Genomic DNA, 23,321 nt, shown 5'->3' with positions numbered 1-23,321 from the left:
TGCCCTGAAGAGACAGTAAAACCATATGTTATTTGTGGCACAAAAGGTTTCTCTGACATAACCCTTCTCTGGGGCATTGTCAATCAAGGCTTTAGGAGAATATATGGAAGCTAAAAAGTAGATTGAGCCATATTTATTCGTACTTAATTGGGAGGATGTAGTCTTAGCAAGTAAGAATTTTTCTGGAATGATAACTTGCAGGTTTGAATTGTCCATTATGCAATTGATGCTGAAACTTTTTGTTATGAGCCTGATGCTAAATTTGAAAATTAGGCCACTTGTAAACAAACTATCATCAAGCTAATCTGACCAGAATGTGGAATTTAACTAGTTTTGTCATACTGAGAAGGAACTTCCTGACTGGAATCAAACAGGTTGAAGTTTAGAGTTGGTAAAAGTCTGTCGACAGAAACTGCAAATGTTCTGCTAGGACTTTGAAGTTGAGATTTGTTAGTTGGTCTGTCAAAAGTGTCAAGTGTTTCAATATTAGGATTTAGCCACAGCTGGATAGGACCTATTTTCTGTGAACAATAACTTGAGTTAGTAAGTGTCACATTTTTAATTCCTCATGATCTAAAAGTATATATGGCTGCAAGTAATTAATGTAATGTCATAAAATGAATACAAATGCATAACTGAAAACTTTTTAAACTGTAAAAAGGGAAATGAATAGTGAAAAAACTGCTTCACCAAGCACAAGAAAAATATTCTATTGTTTGTAGTGCAAAGTTAGCTAATTATACACAGTTAAACACTTTTGTAAATATAATCTATTTCTTGTCATGTTTCAGTATCCAGAAGAGGATAAAACATCTTGCAGATTCTCAGGGATTAACTTTTGGCAGAATAGCCCTGAATGACATTTCACATCTTGAGGATTCAAGGCAGTAGTATTCTTGGTCTTCTGACTGGACCACACTATTAATACAAAGTGGATCACAAAGAAAAGATCCAATTCTTTCAAAATACTAATTTAATCATTGCAGCTCCTAACAGAACATACAAAAACACTTTCAGTATTTTCTCTACAATAATGGATGTTTTATGTTTCAATTCTGAAAACACCAAAGTATAGGAAAAAAACACTATTAAATTTTAAGAAAATCGTGTGTTAAATAACACCACCAGTTCAGGATCAGTACAAACTATGGTAAATAACTTATTACATCAGTTCTATCTTTGTGCAGAAATTATGGACATGTATCTGACAATTAATAAAATGTTGTTTAAATTTCTATCTCAGTTATGCTGTTAATCTATGCCAAATACAAACATAAAATGACTCCAAAATAAATTTTTACTTCACACAACTAATGCTTAAAGTGGCATGAGCATGTACAATTATACATATATAAGTTGCTAGACAAAGATTTTTCATTTTATCAACTACTGCCCTTTCCAATCTTTAAGATAGCTTTGCCATAATAAAGATTATCAGGTTCTTATTAATAATTCCCACCACTCTTCCATTTCTATGATTGTGTATTATAATGTAAATACTGAATAGATTTAGCAAAAAAAAAAGGCATGTACAGTTATTTACCAATGTTTCAAATAAGTAAGTATAAAGCAATGCCACATTAAATGTGATCATTCAACTTTTATTACTTAGCAAAAAATTACCTTTATAATTTTGACTCCAAAAAATTTTGTTTTGCTGTGCTTCACATTTTAAATGAGGTTATAGACTTCTTTCTTAAAAACTGTTTGTTGCAAATCAAAAAATTTGTCCTTACTATCAGTCACTAGCTACAATAACTAGTTAAAGTAATATTTACTTACTTTTTCTTATATTACACAATATAATAAGTCATAATAAAGTTTGGCTTTACAAATACTTCTCGAATCTAATACTATCTGGTAACATATAATTCGCCCGGCATGGCATAATCCGAGGGTGGCGGGCTCGCATCTCAGTCGCGCTAAACATGCTCGCCCTTTCAGCCATGGGGGTGTTATAATGTGAAGGTCAATCCCACTATTCGTTGGTACAAGAGTTGGCGGTGGGTGGTAATGACTAGCTGCCTTCCCTCTAGTCTTACACTGCAAAATTAGGGACGGCTCAGGTTTCTCCTCCTGGTTGGGGGTTGTGCAGTAGGCTAACAATCTGCTCACTTAAAAAACCAGCCTGTTAATGAATCCGCAAGCGATTGCAGCCCTATGTTCCTTCATGGAATCGAGAGGCATAATAATAATAATAAACATATAATTCAGACAATAAAAAGTACATTTTTAAACATAGATGTTCCTAATTCTTGCTGAGTTGATAAATAGATTTTATTTTGTTCAAAGATTCCCTAAGGATTTAATTCTGATCTTGAGGTAGCTGGATTCTAATTCCATTAGCTTTGATTTGGTTCTTAATGTCCTTCTCTATACTTATCTCTGTTATGAAAAATATTTAGCAATATTAGTAAATCTTTCAATGCTGACATTGAATTTGCTTCCTTTTTCAACTTTGCATATCAAACTGACAGAACTATTAATATCTACATTTATTTATCACTGATGAATGGGGCACCTTACTTGCTATGTTAAATATAATCACTGTATTCAAAACTAAAACAGTGGTTTTGTATTCTTCATAGTTACTCACAAGTGTCTGTTCCCCATTCAGAGGAATACTTTACTATCAGGTTCTACCAATTATTACTGAAAGAGTAATACAAATCTCAAGTCTAGAATTAAAATATTTTCTATGGCCAATTTTTATATGCACATTTTGTATCTATGTATTCAAAACATTCAAAAATGTCACTGAATATGAAAAACATGTATTTACAATAGTGATAATTCTTAGTGAAATTGTGGAAACTTATTGTACTATGATAAAAATTTGAGTTTTAATTTTAAAAAAAGTAACACAAACTCCCTCATCAACAGCTACTCTATGTGTGTGTGTGTGTGTGTATATACATGTATACACAGAAAATTAGAAACTCTATTCATTTCTTGGGTTTCCCCACTATTTAATGTGTAAACAGACAAAGAAATGTGCTCCTTGTGGTTATTGTACCTGCATAAATAAAGTAAACAGATTTTTATGTGGTTCAGTGTTTATCAGAGGGGTAAGGTTAAGGACTTTAGTGACATTGAAAAAGGCTTTATTGTCATTTATAAGCTAGAGCTTCAACAGTAAAAAATAATGAAACTGATTAGAAAGGTATCAATTCTACAAGTATGTGGCATGCCAAAAATGTTTAAAAACCTAGAAGTAGAGGAAATTTTGTATGGAAGGAAAAAATTTACTCAATACAACAATAATTAGTAGTTAGAAAGAGTTATGTAGGCTAACAGGCATTGAACAGTAGAGCAATTGACAGATAAAATCAGAAATGGCTCTGGACCATCCATTTGAACAAAAACAATAGAAAAGACAGTGTAAGAAATTTATTTTATTAACAATTGTTCAATTTACAAATCATTAGTCTTAGCTTATAATTGAAAAATGTGCTCATGGTTCTTTGAATACCACCAGGATTGGACTATTGATCATTGGGAGTGTCATGGAGTCAAATAAATCATGACACATTCTATTCTGTACAGATGGGAGAGTTAAAGTTTTATGACAGTCCATGAAACTTTGGAACTCTTGTGTATTGTTTCTAATGCTCCATTTTTATCCTCAAGACAGCAATACTACAATTCACCTAGAAAACTGGAGCTGATTAAAATGAATCAAAGCATCAGGATTCAAGCCCCACAAGGAAGGAGAATTCCAAACATTTTAAATACAAATAGAGATTCGAGGCACATTGGTAACCAAAGGAATACTGGTCAAATAGTCAAGGAGGACAGGACACATCCACACCCAACTGCAGTTGATCAGCAAAGCATTGAGTATGAAAAAGAATGTCAGGTGAGGGAGGAAAAAATAATAATTAAAACGAGGATCATCACCCAACAAACAAGAAGAGTTAAAGGTTAAAGGCAAAACATGTAAAATCTGACATACCTAATAAGTTGTAGGAAAAGCATGATTGGCAAACTCTCTTGACTGTAAGCATTACATGACTACCCAAAAAATCTGGGACCAGAAAAACAGTCAAAATTGTCTTCACCCTGATGAAAAACTTTCTCATTAGCATGTTCGTGGAGAAAAGGAGAATGAAAAGAAAGACAAATCAATATGTCCAACTCCCTGTGGATTGAATCTTGAACCTACCCAGCAAACATTGTCAACCTACTGCACTGGAAACTAGAGACATTACCATCAATCATATTAATGGAAACTTCCTCATCAGCCATAGTAAAATTCAAATTCATAAATCACCTTTGACTTGCAAATAATTTACAAAATGGTCAAAAACAAACATAAATGTATTGTCAGAATTTAACATTTTTTCCAACTGAAAACATTTTTCAATAATACCTACCTCCTTATACTTATTTCTTGACTACTAGCATTTCTTCTTTGCCCATCTAAGAACTGATCTGATTTTATCTTTCTTGCTCCAATCTTTTATACTCCACTCAGTTTCCCTTGCCAATATTTGTTTCATGACATTCTCTACCTACATCAATGCACCCTCTATCCTGATACTGTATATAAGCACCTCATTCAGATAATGTTATCACATTTTTGAGACTGACACTATCTCGCTCTTTGACACAAGCTCTCAGTGGGAAAGAAGGGAGAGAAAGTGTCACCAGAGGTAAATACTATTAGAAATACATTTTCAATTTAGGCAATTTTAACTTCAAAATCATATTTAATTACACTGACAGTTATAGCCAAAATCCCACTTTTGTGAAGTTGGAGGGGCATTATCCATACAGAAAGCATCTGCATAGATCATGTATGTAACAAGATAAGATTGGTACCTGAGAACACATGCTCTTCACCCTGAACTTATTTCCTGTGTCAAAGGTGAAATTGTATATGAGTAGTCATTACTATAGGCCAGCCCCAACTAAATAGCTGAGGTTGGAATTAAGGGGTATTGGTCCTCATATTCCACATTGGTGGCTAAAGCAATTGAACCACAACACTACATATATATACACATACATACATATATACTAGTTACTGAATCCCAACCTGTACCCATGGAGTGATGCATCCTGAGCCACTGGAATTACAACAAGAAAGCAAAATAAAAGGATACAAACCTTTTCCTCACCTGAAGAAGCCTGAAAATCAACAATCTAGACTTGGAAATGATGGGATTATATACATCATGCTCAACCAAAGGGACAGAAGTAATTTTCTGGAACTATGAACATTCATCTTCACTCCATAACCAAATGAACATGGAGCATTTAACTTGCTTCCAAAATTATGGGGAGGATGTGGAACAACTGTGCTCAACCAAGGACCAAAGATGGGATCATTTTGTATTTGGAATTATGAAGTAGTGGATCCCTTCCATGAGCAATGTAGTGAACTGATATTGATTAGGAAGAAAGGCCAAGCACATCTCAACTGGACAGCCAAGCATCAAAATTGAACTGTTATTACAAGTAGGTTGGTGTTGCTCTTTCTGACAGCTGGGATTTGTTTGTTTGAATTTTGCACAAAGCTACACTACAGTTTTTTCTGCACTAGTCATCCCTAATTTAGCAGTGAAAGACAAGAGGGTATCAGCTAGTCATAACCACTCACTGCCAACTATTGGGCTGCTCATTTACTAGTGTGATTTACCATCACACTGAAATGTCCCCATGGCAGAAAGAGTGAGCATGTTTGTTGGGATAGAGATGTGAACCCGTTATCTACAGATTGAGAGTCAAGTGCCCTGACCATCTGGCTATATGAGGCCCCAACATCTGTTGAAAAACCTCCAGGAACCTGGGTATGAGGGCCCATAACCTTGCCCTCTTCTCTGTGAGTGAAGGAATTCACTCTATCACTCTGGAGGAGGAGAAACCTCTATTCACCATACCAGTGACAAGAAACTGGTTATGGTAATGACTTCCTAACTCCACTAGTAGAATCTGGGGATAATGCATGTTGGGGAGTCATGAAGAATAGTACTTTGAAAATAGTGCAATAGGTGATCCTAGTTCCATATATGTTTAAAAGCAAACCAATCATGACTTATGTATTCTGATTATTGACAGGAATGAACAGAATCTCCTGTAGCTTTACTCATGATAGTCCATGAGAAGCAGTCAAACATAGCATTGTAATACCACCTGAGGAGTTTTTAGGAAGTTTTATAGAACACCTCATTTCTACAGAGCTTGTTGCAACATACATGTCACAAAGTGGGATCCAGTTAAAACGTGGTGAGGAACCCTAAAAGATAGAAATAAATATACTTAACCCTCTTGATAATATAGCAGAAACAGTTAAAATAGTTTCAGAGGGTAGGCAAAACTCTAAGATGAACAAATTGCCTGATCAGGTAAATAATGTGAGATAAAGATATTGGGGGAGATTCACATACCAGTTTGTACAATGACCTCCAGCAGACAAATCAATAGGGATGCTACAGACACAGAAAAAAGAAATCTGATTCGATGTAACTCACAGAATATACTTTGCATTCAAAAAGAGTCCAGAATAAAAAAGAGTTGATTTGTATCTCCAACAAAATCTTCAAAGTCCTCACTGAATATGACCAAGATTGAAATCTGATTGGACATAGAGAGAAAGAGTGAGCAGATGAATTGGAGGAAAGGATTAAACCTATTTCCCACCTGACAAAGTGTTGAGTAAAAAGAACTGGTCTGATTTTATAGAGATAATGTGAAAGTGGTCTGTGGACAAACAGTGCAAATCACATGAACTAGAAATGTCTGGAGGTTAGTAGCCAAAAGAAATAAACTTGCAGGTAAAAGGGTTTGTTTTTCATTTGGAATTAAGTACAAAGCTACACAATGGGCAATCTATGTTCTGCCCATCACAAGTATTGAAACCTGGATTCTAGTGGTTTGAGTTTACAGACATACTGCTGTGCCATTGGAGGGTGCACGTAAAAGGGAAACGTGGCTCAAAAAAATTAGATCACAAACAGGTGTAATGAAAGAACACATAATCTTAATTGACCTGGTAAGTAACTGGAATGGTTATTTAAGGCCAATTACCCAAAGTGATGTGGGGAATCTGTAGAGTACTGGAGACTCAAAAAATATGTAGTTGTAATAACTGAATGGTAGTTGATAAAGTCACTACAAACAATGGTGATTGTGGAAGTTGCAGAAATCTCTGTCAAAAGGCCATGTCAAAAAATTAATCATGGTTTACTCCACTGATTGAAAAAGGGTTCAACTTCCTCCCAGTACAATACTGCTGATAGAGTTGGTGAAAGTTTGTTGAAAGAAACTGCAGGACATGTTATAAAATGAATACAAATGCAGAAATGAAAACTTTTTAAAATTGTAAAAAGGAAGATGAATAGCAAAAATACTGCTTCACCAAGTGCAAGAAAAATATTCTGTTGTTTGTAGTACAAAGTTAGCTAACTATACACATTTAAACACTTTTGTCCAAGTTTCTGGGTAACAAGGTGGACCATATAAGATCATAGTTGCCTCCACAGAAAGCCTAATAAGAAGTGAAAGAGTTGAACACATCACAAGGGGTTGCAAAAGCAGAAACCTGGGTATAAGAACCAATCTCAAGCTATCAACAGGATTTGAAAATGGATTGAAACAAATTATATTTCTTACCTTGAGTAGCATATAAAGTGGAGATAAAGTTTATAGAGTGGTACTCCTATCCTGTCCATATGGAAAGCCATTATTGCCAAAACTCAAAGATGAGTTGTTGAAGAACAAATTGCCAGTATTTGGATGATCCAATAAGAAACAATTCCATAGAACCATTATTATGGTTGGAGAACTGTTTGTACTGATACAATGAACCTGCTACTACAGGCATCACCAGTGGCGCATGGGAAGCTAGAATGGTGATAAATTGGACTAGTACTGAGAAAGGATGTCCAGAGTTCAAACATGGAGAACCCTAGACCACATATCTACAGGACAAGAAACATGAGGCACCACCACAAAATAGTCAGAGTGAATCCTGATAAATTAGCCTTTAAAAAGCCCAGACAATGAGGCCTTACTCAAAGAAAAGAATAAAGGATGAAAACATTGTGTAGGGAACCCTCATCTTCCATGTACAGACCATGAAATTCCTAACTGTTGGCATAAGCACCCTATCCCTGAAGCAAGGCATTCATAAAGAAACAGAACCTCTGCATGAAGCTGCAGTAAAGAAACCCAAAGTGTAATAATGTCTTAATTAAACACTCTCTCATGATCGAAGAACAATCCTAACTAAGGAAACTGGGGATAGCAGTATATAGATGTGTATGTTCCTTTTTACCATGCAAAGATCAATAAAAGTATCCTTTGTGTTCTTGTCACAAAGGTGTGAAGTATTTGAATGATGCCAACATTCCCAGAAGAAAAAGAACCACCCATGCAATGGGAGAAGAAAAGATGAGTAAGAACATGGTGTCCTATTCTATATTGTTCAGCAAGATGGGAAACATTTGAGCCCAACTGAGAGATGGCATAAAAAATAATAAATATCCAGACCTATGACATACTGAATTAGAGCAAGAATAGATGTTGCAGTCTTGAAAGAAAAGCCTGTCTAGGTTGTCTCTTAAAGTAGAATCAAGATATGATGGACTAAGAATTGATGAAATGGTGCTAGTAACTAGTTGTCTATGGAATAGCATGTACACTGTATGATGGAAAGAAGAGAATGAGAAAAAAAAACCTCACACAATACAGGAGAACTCATGAAGCCTATGTGAGTCCAATGGTAAAAACCCAAAACTGCTGTATTTGTCCTTGTGCACCACAAAGGCCAAATGAGGAATGAATAACTTGTGAACCTAGGCATTGATATAGGCAAGGAAGGTCAATGACTGGACACCAATCTACTGTCAGCATAGGCCCAACAATGGACAGGAATAAACTTCCAAGGAAATAGCCCAGCTCTTTCATCACTCTCAGACCAACCAGACTCAGATAAATAGAGAGCAAAGTTCCAAATCCTGATGAAATGTGGGAGACAGAAACCATACAGATGGGGTGAACAATAATGAGGAAGATGTGAACTAAAATATTGAAATTAGCCCAAGGATCTGCAGAGCTCCTGGACAATATATCAAAGGGCTGATGTCAGTGGTTAGAACTTATGAATGGGGCAGAGCCATGATCCCCTGCAGGAAATTTGATATTCTAACAGCAACTGAAAGAAATGTAAAAGCTAAAAAATGAAACCAATGTGCATGTGAACAATGTCATCAATGAAGCTGAGGATCCTGAAAGTCTTCTAACAAAGGGAAGTGAAAGGAAGTAAACTGTTGAACTTGAGTTATAAGTCTGTACACTTAGTTTGTTCCATCAGGGAACATAGACCTAGATAAGTGAACTATAACTCTGACTTAGAACTCCAAAATTCAAGAAGCAGATGTATTATTTGAGAGTCAGACAAATTCCTCCACCTGGTGGTGGTAGGCTACATCAAGAAGTTCTGACATGTTGGATACGGCCTAACTGTACCTTCAAGTAACTAAGAAGTAAACCTTCCAGCATGAACCACAATAGCTGTGTACATAGAAAAAACTAAAAAATTTGCTCCAAACCCTTTATGCCATCAAGTAAGTTGCAGTTTCAAAAACAACTGGGAAAAAAGCCCAAAATATTACTTACACTCAAAGAATCAACAAAAGCAAACAAATCAAAGACATTATTCCAAAGCAGCCTCCTTTTAGTTTCTCATATGCCAAAACTATGTTGAAGACCATTGTTTGGAAAAGCGTTTTGTGAGTTAAAGTAAATTGTTGTGTTAAAGCAAAGCAGCTTTGGGCCAGTTGCCTCATCCACTGGAGGGAATCAACAATCGGACCTCAGTACTACGAGTTTATAAATTTATCATAATTCCAGAGGGGCTAAAAATCCAACAGACTAAAAGAAGGCAAAGGAAGAAAGTGAATCCAAAGACTCTCTTAAATGTGGAGAATCATTCTCAATTGTAACCTCAGAGTCCTGTGAAAGCATGCCACAGATCTGAATGTATGTCTCTCTCTCAATAAGAATAAGTTTACTGACAACTTCAACCAAGAATGACTTCCCATTCCCGAATTGTGGTGCAATGCTAGATATCAGGGGTAGGAGAGGAGGGATCCAATTTGCTTCCATGTTGGAAAGAATATTCTGGGAATGCATACTGCAATAGGTTTGCCAGTTGGAAGAAAAACAAATAAAACAATTATTAATTTGATAATTATGAAATTGAACTCGGTAACACAACAGCATTCAAATTATTTCCAAACGATCATAATACTGGGAACTCCATTAGTGACACTTTGTTTAAAAAAAACGATAAAATTATCTGAATGATGCACTTATATACAGTACCAGGATGGAGGGTATATTGAAGTAGGTGGAAAGTATCATGAAATAAATATACCCCAAAACGACAGAGTGTGGATATAAAAGACTAGAGCAAGTGAGAAAAAATAACACCAATGCTTATATGGGCAATGAAGAAATCTTGTTGACTTAGTTACAGCTATAAGTGTCAGCAGAGGTAAGTATATTTGGGAATTAACGATTAACTTACCTATTTAAATTGAAACTGACAAGGAACCACACATGAATGAGCAGAATTTACATGTAAACACATGTCTGAACACTATAGTGCCAATTGAGAAGATGATAATTGTGCTGTAATGGTAGAGGGAGCTAACTGCTCTAGTATAGGTGGTGCAACATCACTGGAGGAGGATAATCACATGATCAGCACATGTTCTTGAAATTATGTAAAAATGAAGTGGTATGATTGTTTGTTTGTTTTTTGAATTTTCACAAAGCTACTCAAGGGCTATCTGTGCTAGCTGTCCCTAATTTAGCAGTGTAAGACTAGAGGGAAGGCAGCTAGTCATCACCACCCACTGCCAACTCTTGGGCTACTCTTTTACCAACGAATAGTGGGATTGACTGTCACATTATAATGCCCCCATGGCTAAAAGGGCGAGCAGGTTTGGTGTAATGGAGATGAGAACCTGCAACCCTCAGATTACGAGTCGCACACCTTAACATGCTTGGCCATGCCAGGCAGAAGTGGTATGAAAGACTTGTGTGCTCTTTAAGATTTTAACAATGCTTTGAGGACAAATCAAGGTCAAGATAGCTTTGGGTGAAAGGAGATAGTACCATTTTGGAAATTGAACATATGTGTCTGGAACTAGTAGAGTATATGCCATGATGGATTTGTACTTTAATTAATTAAAGCTTACAGTTATCCAAGCACACTATTACAATATGGTTCCTAATTTTCTGGCCAATCACTGCAAGTATATGTTTGAGTGTATGTATATATGTAAACAAACTAAATTTAAAATATCATATGTATTTTGATTCATATATAGACAATGGAAAATATATGGTGACTAAAAGCAAAGATGAAATGTAACAAGTTTATAATTAAATCACAACTAATAGGAAACTAGTTTCATTTACTATCACAAGAAAATCCTGTAATTTAATTTTTTTTATTTAACGTTAATAATATTTACCATAGTCTGGTAACATTCTAGGATCTATATTATTTTTCTAGCACATCATTTAATATGGCTGTAGTACTGTTCTATGACTTACTGAGAAGTTCTGTATTTGGAGCACAATTACCCTGAAGTATGTGGCCCACTGTAACTCAAGAAACAAATTATTAGTGGTACGTTCATACACATAAACACACAAATTTATAATAAAAAAAAACAATTTTAGGATTATACTTTTACAATTATTGCATGTTGTTATTTTCCTTTATTTAAAATGTATGTCTAATAATTACTTACATTTTCTCACATGTATGGGTATTCTCACTCAGTGCTGCCCTCTGTATGCAAACTTGTATGCATACCAAAGCCTCGAACTACCATTAACACTACTTCATGTATGTACATCATCATGCAACAACCCTCTTTCAATGCAATACACCCACTTGACATAAATGAATCCCTCTATTCAAGTCTACCACACTATCACTTTGAGATTAGGCAGAAAAGGAAACATCATAGGTAAATATATATCAAAAATATATTTTCAGTGTTAGAAAACAATAATTTCTGAGATGGTACATTACTTATACTCACATGTATGGCTAGAGTCCTACAGTGAACAGGTGAAAGGAGCATATGGGGAATAGAAGGAAGTATCCCTCAAAAGTCTCTGAAGAACACCCCATTGGAAAAGAAACATAGTTGTGGGAGACCACTTCTCTACCATGTATACTCAGTGTCCAGTGTGGAAATAGATGTTGCATACACAGGCAGAAAGTTGGAAGAGTATAACCAAAAGAAAAAGAAAATCTGGGTGAGTTTGAATCCAAACTGCAATATACCAATATGATAGTGAAGAAAAACTGAAGAATAATCACCTACAAACTGGAATGTGGAGAAAGCAAAAATGGATGTGCTCCAAGGTTTAGAGTGGCTAGGATGCAATAACCAGTCATCTCCAGTACAAAAACAAGTGTCATTGAGATTACAACTTTTGACCCCTGGTAGGAGGAGGATCCACACAGTCTTCACCACAGGTTGAGTAGAATAGAATTATGCACTGTTCTAACTGAGTTATGATATGGAGCAGATGTGCACAAATCCACAACAACCCATACATGAATGATGGCATGAAGGGATGTACCAATGTAGCAGGTCATATGAAACCAAACTCAATCATATAGTGACCCTATTGTACTAGCCTCAGGTAATAAAATCTTTTATAGGTGAAGTGAGAAAGGGAGAAAATTTGTCTCAAACACCATCTTCCTTTAGACAGGATCCCACAGAAGCTGGAGTGCACGTGTAAACAACATCAACCTCTGGGATCCAACGCACAGAGGTAGAAATGGTGAAACAAAAATATAAAATAGAGTTAGGATAAAGAAACACAACCAACATACAGTATGTGTAAGAATTAATGTGCTTGGTACAGTTTCAATCCAAAATCACTCACTGAGAACCAAAATCCAGGTGAGGGTAGGATGAGGGATCCCACTCAAAGTGGTGACCTAAATGTGATGGATCTACTCTAAAGCAGTAACGTCATCCAGATAAAACTGAACAAAAGCTGGAATACAACATCATTCTCTGTGTCCCACCATATAAAAGTGGATCATTTCTCTAAAAGATACAAATTCTCACCCTCCACATAAAACTGTGCAGAAGCTGGGTGCAGCATCAATCTCAGGGATCCACCACGTGGAGATGGAAAAATATTTATTTTGAAATACATTTTGCTACTGGGATCATGGTCTCCAAATACAACTCATGGACTCTGAATGAACTACAGACAGCATTGAAAAAAACAAAAAAGATAGGGTTCAAAACATCAAGCAGGAAGAAAGTTCTTGTGAATAAGTACATTTGCTGGTAATCAGAAAGCAAAGACATAAAATTCAAATGAATACAAAAAGTGTAGGAGTGAAGGAAATATACCTATTTTGCAGCTGTTTGAAACTGCTTACTCATAAGCAAAGAATACCAAAGACTGACTATCAAATACCATCAGGAGTGTTTTTTCTTAATTAATAGTAAGGATAAGTTCTCAAATATAAGGAAGACTTAACCAAATATAAACAGCTGTGCACAAATTATTTCATATGAATTCTGAAGATATATCAAATTCCAAATATTGTTAAGTAGAGTTGTCACAAGAGATCTTTAAATTTCTAATTGCTTAATCAGTGACTGTTTGTCTTTTGTTTGACATTTGCTATGTAACATTTGGATAACTGACATACAATTTTTTATCTTAATTCTTCCTTACATAAAAAACAAAAAGGTAAGCATTTCATTTTTTTCTACCCATATCTGAAATAACACATGGTGAGAAGACAAATGGAAAGGAAAATCTGGGATCAGACAATTAATGCATTATGGATGTAGCAGAGAAAGGATTTTGCACCTGTCACTAATTTTTGCACCATTTTTAAGATCACTGAACAAACAGATTTAATTCTGCTGACCTGAAAAATGGTTTCACAAGGTTTTGTAAGAGAAAAGCTTCCACCTATGTCAGAAAACATAAGACAGCTGTAATTAAAAAGATTGAAGAAATCTGTGGGCCAACATGAGAGTGTGGGCTCTTTGTTTATGAAGAAGTTGCACAGCTGGCAACATCATGAGATAGGACTGCAGACCCTTTCTCAGTATCAGAGGTTTCATGTACCATCATTACTAAGGAACAGAATACTTATCACATTAGTGTTTTCTGGTTAAAAATTTAAAGCTCTGGTTGAGGTTTAGATAGAAGTTGCAGTTGTCTTTATAAAGTATAAGGCCAGTTGATGTGCTCAGTTAGTCAGTTCTGCTACTTTTATGTGAACATAAAGAAATCTCAAACTTAATATTTTTGAGTTGTTTATAATAAGCATTTCTGAAAAAGCACTTGTACAAAGTTTAAAAAAAATATTTTGGTTAAACGTTTTACTGAACAATGAGTTGTTATATTCGAAATTAATGATTTTAGTGACTGTCAATGTACAAAATAGGGAAATGTGGATTCACAGCTTTTTTTTTTGGAACATATTGAATTTCTAACAATAAAACACACAATTAAATCGCTTTCAATTATCTTCATATTATTTTCTTTATTACCATGTTTCAGTTGTACAGTAATTCGTGATGACGAGAAGCCCACTTGAAGTAATAATGTATCTCAAGACGGCTGTTATTGATATTCAAACTTTTATTAAAATAAAGTAGAGAATAACATTTTTACCTTCTTGAAGATGATCCACGAAGTTCAAAACGTTTAACTCTATTTTAATAAAAGTTTTAATACCCATATGAGCCTTCTTGAGATACAGCTGTACAGTAACTTTTGTCCTAGCTTGAATAAACATTTTCAAGACAATATAAATATACAGTCTACACAGTTAGTTTTACTTTTAAATGTTGCTTTATTATCAGAATAAACATTTTGATTTTTATTCTTCTTCTATTAACCAGTCTACCTGGTGAAGGGGAACAAAATCAGTTTTAACTTTAAAATTACTTAGAAATTAGAAAAATTAACATATCAATGTATTTTGAGCAAATAAGGTAAGATAATGAATTGTGTAATGTGTAGCTGGATTACTTTTTCTCTGTAAAATCATCACTGCATTCATTTAACACTTCTGTTATACCTGTAATGAATCACATAATTATGGCAGATTTGGATTTAATGATCTCCCTGTTCCTTCTATTTTATGGCCAATATCCATGCCCTTAAAGGTGAATTTTCAACAAATTTAATAATTGCCTTAGAAACTGTACATTGGTTACGTATAATTCCTGTGTGGTTGCCTTATTTTTAAACACTTTAGTTTTTGAGTAAAAAATGAAACAAAATATGCGGATCCTCGAACTCAAGTTCCTTTCGGTCTTTCGGCTGTTTCCGTGACGTTTTACAACTGTGATGTAATAGTTGCTAAACACGCTTTGTTGCGCGCCGACCATTTTGTTCCATTCATTGCTGGTGTTTTATGTAAATATATCGGTGCTTTTTCAGATTACATACTTTGTGAGACTATTTTTTGTCTTGATATTGCTACTTTATGTTCGTTTTATGATAACGTGGTTTACTGCGTTGCTTATGTTTGTAAAAACGGTTCGGCATCGGGTGAAACCTTTTCGTTTCCGTGCAAGGAGAAGGAACCGGCAAGGTGGCGACAGTGGGTGCGGATGGTCAATAAGAAGAACTGGTATCCTTCACACCATGTAAAGCTTTGTCAAGATCATTTTGAACGCTCATGTTTTGTGTCGGATCCCACTGTTTTGGATTCCGTGGGTTTCAAGCCAGGCAGGTTGAGACTGAAAAAACCATCAGCAGTAAACAGGATCGTCCCCACCATCTTTCCTCATGTAGAGCTGGGGACTGATCTCAGCCTGCAGCGTACAGGTTCCACCCCTCTGAAGCCATCACGAAAAGAACAAACTTAAATGTATGTGTGCAGTATAAAGCGATAAACAATAACTAGCATAATATAATAATTTAAAAAGTACAAGTTTTTGAAGAATGTAACTAGATATACACATTTCACATTCATGAGCATGTTTTGCATTTGTGGCACCTGAAAGTCAGTGAAACCTTGATTTCCTAGTCTAGATAGTGGACAAATCTATTCCAAATAGAGTATATTCCAAGTTTAAAAGCTGGTAGATCATTCTGTAGATGTTTTTGTATCATTTTTACATATGGAAAAGTTTGAAGAATACCATTTTTCAAATTTTACATTTCAAGATAAATTAACTATTCAGACTGCTACATCTAGTTTGATTTCATAGACAAAATTATGACGTATAATTGAAATTCATTTTGTTACGAGTCATAAATACCCGGTACAATGATTGTGGAAGGGTCGAGTATTATTTACCATAGTCGGCAAACAGGGGCGTAGATCCTGGGGGGATGGAGGGTATACATCTCCCCTTCATTTTAGGTGTGTGTGGGGGGGGGTATGGTGCATACAATCATCTCCCCTACAGTTTGGTCTGTTGAATTGTTTTATTGCATCACAGGCCTACAAATTGTGCTGTTCTTGTGATTCTCGTGTTCTTACCAACCAATCAAATTACATAATTAGGTCTAGATGTAGGCTTTCTCAGTAGCCGAAATGTACATTTTAATATAGGCGTGCTTCTAATCTTTTCGATCTAAGCGATAGTTCATAAGTATCAGTCAGTAGGCTTAAGTATACATGCAAGTATCGTGGCAACAAGATTACCAATTTGCAAATTGAACAGTCCACATAAGTGGTTGCAAAAATCATCCCCCCCATCGGGTGTAAAAAATCTACGCCCATGTCGATAAAGTATAAACAAATAAAACCAAGTCTGTGATACCAATAATTTATAAACACCAGACAGGTTTCGAGATGCTTAAAATTGCACGTGAAATAATACAGACCATATTTGTTGTCATGACTTAGGCTTACCATTCTTCCACTGGAGGTATGACCGACTCGCAACCGGTCTGGGCGCTATCTATATCACTCACAGTTCTGTTACTCTCGCTCATGGAACTCTCCTTATTACTAGAACTTGTCAGATCTGTGTCAAAAGTAACTGTTCTAGGTTCGTTCAGAGTAGGTTCGAATTGATATGGCGCTACTCGACACTGTTCAGAACACAAAGTCAAAACAGACTCCACCTTTGTTTCTCCGTAAGCACTGGCCATGTTTATTTACATTCAACGCGCTGGCATTGGCGGTTTGTTTGGCAACTATTACGTCACAGTACTTTTCTAAGCGGCAAACATAAAAACTAAAATGTTCGGATTGCCAATCGGGAAAGGTTTTTTCTGCACCAAGTTCTATGTTTCATTTATTAGCACATATGTTTTATAAAAAAAATAAATCAGTATGAGTAGTTCTTTTGACTGCAAAGTTTTCTTTTTTCTGTAAAATTCGCCTTAAATAAAGGCTTAGCCTTTTTCTATTGGCAAAAATGATTTGACACTTGCTATCTCTAATATATACAATAAGGTACAAAAATATGAGCCATATTGCTTGCTTTATTGACTGTTTCCCAAAATGTACCTATAATACACTCACAAACGTTAGTATAATGCAATACAGAATGAAGAAATTTATGGTATCATTGCTCAAAGTGACACTTTTGATTTAGTTTGTTGATCAACAAACTGTTCATGAAACCTTATGTTTTAATGTTTTGAGTGGATATATGCCTCACTGGAGAAACCAGTGAGGATCTGTGACAGTGAAATGTTCTACATATCCATCTCAACAATAACTCCTCTTAAGGAATTCAAAGTAGCATGAATAGTAACATCAATGGGTATAGCCCCAATGGCCTTCAAATTCAGGAGGAGTTTACCGTGTTTTGGGGTAAATGTCCCCACAAAGAGTTCCCATAACGTAGCTTCTTGACTGACTTAGGAGAGTCAGCAAGTTATTCTAATCCTTTCTGAATAAAAGAGGGAGACATATGCCTAAAGGTCTGTCTGAAAAACATGAGGCAAAGGTGTAGATGGAGGTGGAGACTGCTTTTCAAACAAGACATGGTCATTTACTGATGATCTGTTTTTTATTATTTTATTTCTATTTGGATTTGGGGAATCCACTGACCCCACCCACCATGGAGTCCTACTATGGAATGTACTACAATGCCAAATAAGGACAATGCAGCAACACCAGAATTTCATAAACACTCTACCCAAACACAAGCATCAAAAACAATGTACATAACACCCATTGAGAATATCCAGTACTGGTACTCAGTTGACCCTAGCCAAACAGGACCAGACAATTGATCTTGGAGGCATCCAAAGGCCACTAGTCTACAGGAATTGAAGGCTAAAGTGGTGTGTTGGGATTGGACCCCTCAATCACCAAGATCCTCTCTTCCCCTTCATGGGTCGCCATGCACGGCAATATGTGGGTGGACATTCAGGTCCCGGAGGATGTAAAACAAAAAGACTACACCTTCTATAGTAGGTCCCCTCACCATGTAAGGAGTGGTAGAATTAAGGATTTACAGAATATCAAGATTTTAATTGGTAATGAGAAATTTTATAAAGAAATCAGGATTGCTACTAATATGAATACTAAGGCAATAATTATAGGAGATTTTACATACATTGACTGGGAATGTACTTAGACAAATATCAAGGGAAAGCAATTTATGGAATTGATTCTGGAGGGTTTTCTAAACCAAATGGTCAGGGAGTCACCCAGAAGAAATTATTAGTTTTTAGATTTATCATTAACCAATAATAATTTCAAGAGTTGAAAAAAGGGAATATTTGGTGAGGAGTGATTACTGCATAATTAGGTTTGATGTTTTGCTACATGTTGAGATAAAAATAAATGAGATTTTAACTTCTAATTTTTAGAAAGACAATTTTTGGCTATGAAGGAAGATTAATTTGATATTAGTGAATAAGGAAAATGAGTTAAAAGGTGACATGACACAAACATAGTATATTTTTGAAAATAAGTTGCTTTTAATTTAAGACAGCCATGCTAATAAAAGAGAAACAAATAACAAGAATAATCAAACTAAGTGATTTTCTACAGATATTAAAAAAAAAATCTCAGATAAATGTCAAAAGTTTAGAAACTTTAAAGAGCTGGTTGATAAAGGTAAAACTAACAGCAAAGGTTTTCTCATGTAAACTAAGATAAAAAAAGGTTAAAATGGGAATTGGTACCTTAAAAGATATTGGTGGCAAAATTTTGTTCAAAGAATATAAAATGGCTGAGCTTTTAAACATTCTATTCTCTTCTGCTTTTAGAACAGAAGATACAAGCAATATTCGTAAAACTCAGCATTTCATGGAAAACCTGTAATTGACATGAAATATGTAGGTATCACTCCTTCAGTGGTAAATGGTAATAATGAGAGAGTGGAAATAACTCACAGCAAAATAAGATACATGACCCCTTCTCTTTCATTTTTAGCAGGTCAGTAGACGTTGAATAGCTGCCCAAAGATTGTAAAGTTGCCAATGCTACTCCTCTTTTTAAATGGGGTGAAATTAAAAGGTATTTGCTCTACTTTTGTAGTGAGTAAAATTCTAGTTTCATTACAAAAGCTTTAAAAACTCAGTCATTAAAATATTTTATCATAAAGAAAAGCCAATATGAATTAATCAAATTTAAAATAAATCTTGCCACCCTAACTTGTTATATTTTTTGAGTATTTTACTTAATTTTCTGGACAATGAAAAACACAAGAAATTGACAGACTTCGGTTTTCAAAAATCACTTCATTGAAGTTGAGGAAATTCTAATTAATTGGATTGTAAAGTGTTTCAATGGGAGAAATTAATTTTTGATATTAATGGAGTGTAATCAAATTTCACCCTTTTCACTAGTGTTGTGTAAAAGGCCACTGCTTGTATCTTTATTTTTTCTTATAAACATTAATGATATTGATAAGTGCAAAATTATTAAACAAGTCAACTTTGCTAATAACACCAAACCTTCTAGATGTAATGAGGATGGTGATGTATTACACAATAACTTGGATGAATTGGTAAGATGGACATGTATTTGTCAAATTTCTTCCAATTATAATAAGTGCAAGGTAATGGATTAGAGTTTTCATAATGGATCACACAAGCTTAACAGATGAAAGTAACTCTCTTGATAATGTGACAGACAAAAAGGATTTTGGCACTGTGGTGGGTAAAGGCAGCACTTAGTTGCTAATAAGTTGTATTTATATATATTTTTATTACAAGATAAAAAAAAGAGATAGCTATCTCTCTATACAAATAACTAGTTATGCCTAGTTTGAAATAGGTTTTGTTCTCCCTATGTAAGAAAGAAAACACTGACTTCTTGGAAAGTGTTCAGATAAATACTAGGATTATCTCAGGGATGATTATATTACAGGGATAACTTAAGATCTTATGATTTATCTTGAGAAAAGAAAGGTATGAAGTAATCTTATTGAAGTTAATTTACAGATTATCTCCAGGGATTAACAGTATGTTATTTTCAGATAAATAGGTTTCCCAAAGGAGTGAAAAAGTAGATCCACTATACACATTAGGATAATTAGCAAAATTAATTGTGAAATAATAATGAGTTTCATTAAAACTAAGTCTATGTTAAGAAATAAATAGGTTAAGCAATAATTGTGATATACTATGGAAATAACCTTTATTTATGTTAGACCCTGATACTCAGCAATGAGGAAATCTCAAGACCTGCCTGCTGACAGATGTAGTAAGCTATAACATGCCCATTGTGTCAGCAAGGTGGAGGGTTATAAAACTATATTTTGGTCAAGTGACATTTCTGAAGATTATGCAAGTACTTGTGGCCTATCTCACCCATAGATTACACATTCCTAATACAGATGAATTCCACTTGTTCAAGAGTTTAGTTAAGTGCATATGTCCAAAAGGGTTTTAACTACTCAGTACAATCATGACAAGTTCTAAAATTCCTTTAGAACTGGTGTTATAAAAACTATAACATGGTCAAACAACATTTCTATGTGTCTTGCATTAAGTCATTCCTTATATCACCCATACAAGATATATTCTTAATACTTACATACCTTCTCAGTCTGCCAAGCTTCAGTAAGTTTCAACTTGACTAGTACTGTTGTGTATAGCTGCATTGCCATCTGTCATCGCTGCTGGTCAACAGCCAAATACAGCTTATCTTTCACTCTAGCCTCATTCTCTTTATTTTTATCTGCTCTGCTATCACATGGATAGAGCATGGTTATAATTAGAAGAAAAGGTGGATCAGACTGCAATATTACTTCATACACAAAAAACTGACTTAGGATAGGTGATGTGGCCCTTACTTTTGATGACTAATACATATATATATATGCATTCATTGTGTCTTCTTAGGAACCTTTTCTTGTTATAAGTTTAGTACTAGCTTGATCAGGCAGAAAAAGTTTTACTACACAGGTATTACGTTTCACCTATTGCAGTACTTTCACAACCTGCATTTTCATCCATCATAAAGGTACAATGTTCAGATAATATTTAGACAATTGTGTGCTTCATGTTGCCATGACAGAAATCATTGCAACCCTCACAGTGTCCAAAACTAGGGCATTCAATGAACACATGGGGGGTTTACAATGTAGCAAAAATAAAATCTATCTGCATTTTTCTGTTGCAAGCCTGGGCGATGTACCAGGACAAAGTCATATTCTTGAAACATTGTTATCCAATATGCTATCACCCCTTCTTCATTTTTAAAGGTCATTATTCATTTCAGCAAACCATGTTCACTCTGATGGTGAACTTTTTATTATATAAGTAGTGTCAATAGTGCTTTACAAAGACAAAAACTTCAAGCAGTTTTCTTCTTGTTTTACATGTACAGCATCTGCATTCAGGATCAGTAAGCATATGTTTAGCATATTCATTTACACATTTTTTTCTATCTTGCAACTGTGATAACACTGTCCTAATTTCTCCATCCTTAGCACTGGTGTCCAACAAAAACTTCATGTCTTGTTGGGGGTATGCCAACTTTAGGGATCAGAACATTTGTTCATAATCCTCAGTCCATTCAAAGTGCATCTCAATTTTGAGGAGAAGAGACAATGGTGCTGCATAAAATATCAGTAATATGATGCAAAACCAAGGAAACCAATAATTTCAGATGTGTTAGCATCTATGTAACTGCATTTGAACATAGTGTAACATTTCAAGTGTAACAACATCTTGGAAAGCAAGGGTTGCAAAACCCTCTCTGTCCTCTTAACCCTCTAGGATCAAGTGATCTTATAACCATGAAATGATACATACTATAACTTTTAATGAATTAAGTGTATCATAAAATTTGACAAACTTTTGGTAAATATGACAATTTTGTCGTACACAAAAAATTCTTATTTTTAATTTTGTATTTTTGCTAAAGCTTTGTCTGTGAATTTATAAAGCTTTTAATGAGTCAGTCCAAGTACAAGTTGATTTTCCTGCTAAGAATAAAAATACTTTACTTCATCTAAGTTTTAATATTTCATTTGCTAATCTGTAGAGCCTCATAACTGAGTATCACAAGTTTTAGTATAACTTTATATTTTATCAGTTATTTTCTCTATTCTGGTATTAACTGACCTTGTAGCCACCAAATAATAAAAAAGAAGGGCCTGGCATGGCCTAGCGTGTTAAGGCGTGCGCTTCGTAATCTGAGGGTCGCGGGTTCGGGCCCGAGTCGCGCCAAACATGCTCGCCCTCCTAGCCGTGGGGGCGTTATAATGTGACGGTCAATCCCACTATTCGTTGGTAAAAGAGTAGCCCAAGAGTTGGCGGTGGGTGGTGATGACTAGCCGCCTTCCCTCTAGTCTTACACTACTAAATTAGGGACGGCTAGCATAGATAGCCCTCGAGTAACTTTGTGCGAAATTTCAAAACAAACAAACAAACAAAATAAAAAAATATCAAATAAAATAAACTTTCTATTTTTTCTTTCTAGAATGACTGCAGATTGCAATAAGCAATTATACACTGTTATTTTTACTGCTAAGTCTGATAAATTTTTCATTTAACTATATTTCTTTAGACATGCACTTAGGCCTTACATTACAGTAACAGTTATTTACTAATCAAAACAGCTTTGTGTAAACAAAGAATAATTGTTAGAAGGTAACATCATTATTAGTAGTGGCATTACTTTTTTTTCTAACATCAGAGGTAAAGATACAACTTTTCAAATTTGGTAATGTTTTTGGTGACAATATAAAGTTTTTAAGTTGAAACATTAACATTTTCTAACATTGAAAATATATTTCCAGTAGATACATACCTTTCTCACCCAAAGTTTTCTCAACCTTTATTTTCCCTCTGAGAATTGCTAAAATGTTCAACAGCACACCAGTCTTTTATACATAAGCTGATCATGTTGCTAC

General features: G+C 34.9%; 2 long non-coding RNA genes across 3 annotated transcripts in view; one reads left to right on the top strand and one right to left on the bottom strand.

Moving 5' to 3' along the window:
- LOC143238547 (uncharacterized) overlaps window positions 1-1,237 on the top strand; it is a 10,349-nt gene extending 9,112 nt beyond the window's left edge. Inside the window, exon 2 of the long non-coding RNA XR_013020633.1 lies at window positions 792-1,237. This is a non-coding gene — a long non-coding RNA (uncharacterized LOC143238547). The remainder of the gene's footprint in view (window positions 1-791) is intronic.
- On the bottom strand, window positions 779-23,321 carry LOC143238548 (uncharacterized). Of its 2 annotated transcripts, none has more exons than XR_013020635.1 (3): window positions 23,219-23,321; window positions 11,575-11,622; window positions 779-918 (listed from the first exon to the last, which is right to left on the bottom strand). It is a non-coding gene; the product is annotated as an uncharacterized LOC143238548 (long non-coding RNA). The 2 variants fall into 2 exon arrangements; XR_013020634.1 differs by lacking the exon at window positions 23,219-23,321 and adding an exon at window positions 11,775-12,033.

The sequence above is a fragment of the Tachypleus tridentatus genome, chromosome 13 (assembly GCF_004210375.1).
Source record: "Tachypleus tridentatus isolate NWPU-2018 chromosome 13, ASM421037v1, whole genome shotgun sequence".
NCBI classification, from domain to species: Eukaryota; Metazoa; Arthropoda; class Merostomata; order Xiphosura; family Limulidae; genus Tachypleus; species Tachypleus tridentatus.
This window is presented reverse-complemented; position numbering and strand designations above follow the sequence as displayed.